This window comes from Sceloporus occidentalis, unplaced genomic scaffold (genome assembly GCF_023333645.1).
Source record: "Sceloporus occidentalis isolate IW3139 unplaced genomic scaffold, rSceOcc1.0.p SCAF_179, whole genome shotgun sequence".
In the NCBI taxonomy this organism is placed as follows: Eukaryota; Metazoa; Chordata; class Lepidosauria; order Squamata; family Phrynosomatidae; genus Sceloporus; species Sceloporus occidentalis.
The window spans coordinates 463,145-469,183 of NW_028317159.1; positions in this window are offsets into that span (position 1 = coordinate 463,145).

Genomic DNA, 6,039 nt, shown 5'->3' on the forward strand with positions numbered 1-6,039 from the left:
TTATTTTTTGCTTTGCTTGTGTTTTATGCGGTCCATTTTCATTACTCCGGGTATTATAATCTGGGGTCAACCATGCTGCTATGGGATCAAGGGTTCCTCCAATATATGCGCTTATCGCTTTGCAGGGGAACAGACCTATACGGTACTGCTCGATCTGTTCCTCTGAAAAGGTGTTTGTTTCCAATGTATACATGGTATTTTCGGGCTTGGGTTTAGCAAACATTGCTTGGAGAGAGTAAGGCCCAGTATAACGCAGATAGAAGTGTATACCAACAAGTATGTATTTTAAAAAAGAAAATGGCAATCACAGCATGTTTTAGGCTGGCAGGTTATGTTCTGGGCTGGACCCAATTTGGTAAATAAGAGCAACGGCCTCGTATCTGCACTGCCACTTAACGCTATGACAAGACACACAACACCCATAATGCATATGTGATTTTAGTAGGTGGAAGTGCCCTCGCTTATAGGTTTGTATGCATCCGTTGCCTTCATGAAAGTATAAGGGTCATTTAGTGATGGATCTACTGCTTCCTTGGCCACCAGAACCCTGAAGGTGGGATGCCAGAGGTTGCAACATCAGCAACCCTTGATTTTAACCTCGTGTCCTAAAATACTGAGTGTGCTGAGGTGTATCACCATAACAGAAAAGGGACATTTTCGTTAGAAACACGCTTTTCATGTCCTGTATGTACTAGCGAGTAATTTAAAAGGGCGCTCTGCATTGTGAGCCAGGGAATAATGCATGGCAGCTGCCGCAAGCCGTAACATAGGCAAAGCCTCGACGCAAAGAAGTAAACAAGAAACAAAAAAAGCTATTAGTGAGTATTTATCTTTATTGATTTACTATTTAACATATTTTTGGCCAAATTTGCCTTCCATATTTGCGGTAAGGGATATTTATTAAAAGCGTGAAATATCATTTCTGTTTAATGACTTTTTTATGTTTACCTCCTAACATATCGCTGAACCATTGGAAACCAACCATGGCGGGCATACCTGCTTGCAGTTATGAAAGGATAACCCCTTCGCCCTCAAATGGCTTCTTTGGTGGCCAACGGATCTAGTGATTTTAATGTCATCAGTGACAGCTTCAGCGCTTTCTCTCTCTTCTTCCTTTCTATTATAAGCATGTCGGACAGATTAGGGTAGGATACAAAGGAGGCTGATGAGATTGAGGCTTTCTCCAAGCTTTACCCCGTGGTCTTCATTGCTCTACAATGAGAAGAATGTACTGAACGTTATAGAATGGACCCGGCTTCTTAAAGCGGGCTTTACAGAGTTAACTCACTGCCATCATTGCAAGTCGAAAGAACTCCTGGTGTCCCTTTTCTGTCCTCGTCACCACGCACTGCCTTACACTTAGGCATGTTTACGGTACTTTTCCCGTCCGAATTAATAATGTGACTTTTTCGGGGGGGTGGGGGGGTTGTTTCCGGCGCCTCCTCGTGAAACTGTGATATCCCCACCGTATGTAATATTTAATGGTTTAAGTAACGCAAAATCATATTTAAAAGGTGTGAAGGGAAGCATGAGTGATAACTGGTTCATTAGATAGACTGCGTGATATTATTTAAATAATGTACAAATTGAGCTGCATTTTTTGTTTTTGTTTTAACCCCTTCTGTGCTGGACTCTTCCGTCTTGTTGTACGATGACTTTTGACAGACACGGGAGTTGGCAGCTTCCATCGGATGGTCATTAGTGTATTAGCCCCCACCACGGAAAAACCAAGAGAACGGCAGGTATGGTGGAAAGCTTTGGGGTCCTAAATTTTGAAAGAAATGGGGTGAAATGGTAATCCCGCAGGTCCTAATTTTATAGGCTTTTCTCTTGGATACTAAAACAAGCTCAGGCCAGGAGGGGTTAAAACAAATTGATTGACAATATGAAATGCCCTGCGTCTGGCAAATGTACAGCGTTTAAATGGTGGTAATGGATCTTTTTGAACCAAAATGCTGTAAAATGCTCGTGCTTCTGATGTTTGTATAGTGCTGTGAGATTTTTTTTTTTTTATTTTTTTTTTTACTTCTGCTAATTTAATCTATGGAACACGTATGAAGGATTGTTTAATTAAAGATGCCTCCGCTGACTGGTGTTTGCGAGCATTTTATGAGTAACTAGGAGTACAATATTAACTCTAAAAAGGCTTGGTCACTGTAAATTAAAGCAATTACCGCTGTTGATCTCATCCTTTCAGTTTAGGTTCACATCTGATGCTGACTAAAGTGACTCAAATCCCTGATTTTACTATTCATTACGAAGGGTCGGGGTTGGGATGGCCCTTTTATAATGCATTATTCAATAGATGAGGAGACAGAAGAAATCTGACTGATTTAGTTATATATTATACAGAGTCAGACAGGCTTTCTGTAGAAGGCACACACTGGGGTTGGTCCTTCATAATGTCTATTGAGATTATATATATATATATATATATATATATATATATATATATATATATATAGTTTTTTTTATTTTTTTCCTTAACCAGTTCTAGTTTGTAGGTAGCTATCCATTAGCCATTTGTGTATGTTCAAACTCTGTTATGGTACTAGAGAATCTACTAGACACCCTGACTCCTTATCATACTACCTCTGGCATGTGAACATGTCTTTGGGTATGTTAGTTGTGTGTCTCTGGGAATGTTAGTTGTGTCTCTGGGAATGTTAGGTGTGTGTGTGTGTGTGTGGCCTGCAAACTTGTCCAACCTTTGAGTGTCCTGTATTTACTGTCAGAAGTGCTAAGTAAATTGATGTTATAAAAATAAGATAATAATAATGCAAACCTACATTTCAATGAGCAAAATATTGCTTTAAAAGGACGTATAGCCTAAAAAATGAGTGTGCTTTGCCTGGATAGATGCATTCATCATGATGTCAAGTAACCGATTCCTTTCCATGAGTTTAACATCTCGGTCAGCAATATATGGAACTTTAACTAGAAGTCATCATGAGTAACGTGGCAGCTCTGTGCCTTTTCTCCCGCAGCGTGTTTTTAATCCTCTGTTACTTTGTAATAAAATGTGCCAGAATCTATATTATTAATCAATATTTAAAAATAGAATCTTTTATAAATTATAAAACGCGGAATATATTAATAACCTTGCTATGGCCAGCGGTAGTGAACAGTTATCATTTTTTTTCATGGTTCAGTTTCTCTGTGCAGATTAATTTTTAACAAAATGAAGAATCCGGCCTAATGCAATGTTCTTAAAGTATCTTCACTAGCTTGACAATCCCCAGAAGCCATCGGCTGTGACTGCTATAGCGGTCACTGATAATATGTAAGTTTCATGTAATTGATACTTGCCCCTATGTTGTAGGCAGATCTGGTTCCTACTCACTAGCTCCTCCTTGATATTTTGGACACAGTCTGCAGTACATAGTGGAAAATGTCCTTGTTACCATAGCAACCAAAGGCATGGCACTGGGTGCCATAGGGAGAAGCCCACATTAAAACCTCCAGCAGAATCACATTTTTATAAATACCCTGCAATGAATTGTTTATTGGTGCCAATGTGAGAAATCATACTTCTATTTAAATTAGGGTCCTCGTTTTAATTGTGGTTATATGTTCCCAAAGCTAAAATTAGAGAGTCTTCAGGTGGAATACAAGCGCTGAATTATTGGTGTCTTCTGACGGCTACATAGCAAATCAAAGTCAATGAGCAATAATTCTTAAATATCCAAATTTACATACATACACTTTGTGGACAAAATGTTGGGACACCTGACCATTACACCAACATTGAATTTTATTACATTGCATTCTAAATCCATTAATATCAAGCAGCCCCCCCCCCCCCCCCCCCGCAGCTATAACGGCTTCCACTCTTCTGGGAAGGCCTTCTACAAGATTAAAGGGCCCTCCCCTAACTGTTTCCACAAAGTTGGCGGCATGTCATTGTCAAAAATGTCACTAGTCCTATCTGAAACCCTGATTTTAAAAATTAAAAGGTGTGTCCCAAAACGTTTGCCCATATAGCGGTACACAAAGCAAAGTCCATAAAGACATGGTTGGATGAGTTTGGTGTGGAAGAACTTGACCGGCCCCACAGAGTCCCATTGACCACCTTTGGCATGAACTAGAACGGAGGTTGCTCATCCAACATCAGCACCTGACCTCACAAATGCTCTACTGGCTGAAAAGGCAAAAATTCCCACAGAAACTCCCCAAATTCTTGTGGAAAGTCTTCCCAGAAGAATGAAAGCAGTTATAGCTGCATGGAAGTCACATGTTCAACTCTTGCTAACTTCCTGGTTAGCGAATGTAATTCAAAGGTGTTTGACGTAAGGCCTACTTTCCAGAGCTTTTATATTCATGCACTCCGTACCTTCTAACGTTTCAAGGGGACAACGAGGGATGTTTTGAGGTCTAATTATTCCAACATTTTGAATAATAATTTGTATTTATTAACTTCCCTTTTATAAATACTCGTCATTATTGTAAAAAATACTTGAAACAGCTTTATTAGCGGTAGGACACGTAGCAGGAGCTACAGCTAGGCCACAATATGTAAAATTAACCTGCGGTGTATTGAATCCCTCAAGGTTAAGACAGAAAGTGAATTATAGCACGGAAGGAGGATGTTTATTTGACCAAAACAAACAAAATACAAATGTCATCTTTCCAAAGCAATCCTTGTCGAAGACATTTAGCTTTATACAAGCATACCTAAATTTAGATTTAACATTTGGACGTCATGACAGTCTCTAGTCGATTGCACCGCAAGGGGTTAAATTGTAAATTATTAGCTGCAACAGTTGCAGTTGGCAATCAAACAGTTGCGGTGAGATGTGATAAAATTTCATCAACAAATACTTGCTGTCACATCCTAGAATCTATAAAGGTACCTAAACTGGCACTAATACCTTTTAATACCTTTTTTACCCCAGAGATTTTTGAAGCAAACTGCATTTTAACTTACAGATTATGATTTACTTTCAGGGCAGTCGCTTCTTCTACCTCCATGTCTTCTGCTTTTGGACACATGGCCATGTGGGTGCGCAGACACACCGAATGTGTTTCCCATGGTGGCAACGTGGACCATACCTGGTACTGGCATGAGAGCCTGCTGGGCCGTGATACTTGCCTCTTATACTAGTGGCAAAGATTTAAAGAGCTGTTACTACCACTGGCGGCCTTGCATGTTTATCATTCACTCTACAACATAACCCAACGGGTCTGTGTTCCATCTCCTATAGGTCCTCGGCCTAGGCAATAAAGAGATAAAGCTCCTCTATGCATGGACTATAAAGGTATCCAACGCCTCGGTTCATCCAATCTTGTTTTTATGGATTCAGGGACATGAACGATATAAATGGCCTTTATAGTATACTATAGTAGTGATATGTTATCCACAATATTTTAGGAGACCATTATCACAGTCTGGCATTCTAGCTTTTAAGCGTTATTGATGGTGTTACCCCTTGGGTATAATGTGTCTTTAAATGTATCATTTACAAACAGGAGCTTGTTTGAGGATTATTAACTAGTAAATAATATATTTTACAAAATGACAGTGTGGGCAACCCGCACAATCCTTACTCCTTCAAGACGTGTAAATTCTAAGCAATTAAAAATTCTAAGGAGAAGGTAAAATAATAGATCAGCTGATAAATCTGGTCTTCCCAATAGGTTACAGCACTATTCCAACATTTTACTTATTACCGCCACGATTTAAACTTATTTAACCTTGCAGCTGGAAAGCCGGTAAAGAGAATCGCCACCTATTAGCATGGCTTTGGCTGTGATAATGTAGTTTGACTACTGCGGCTTCCAGTGTCAGGTTATCGGTTACTGTCAACATACAAATTACTACCTAGTCGTAGAGTTTCTATTTTGGCGACAATGGAATAGAATAAAGGCTAAATATAGAATGCTTTTGTTTTTTTTTAAGGATCTTCCACCCCACCTACAAATCTCTCTGGTACTTTGTGGCATTCATACAATATTTTGCAGTTCAATGTGTCTGCATAGGTCCACCAAACTAACCCTGGAAAGGATCTGTCAATTATTACTCTAAATGTAGGAAGTAGA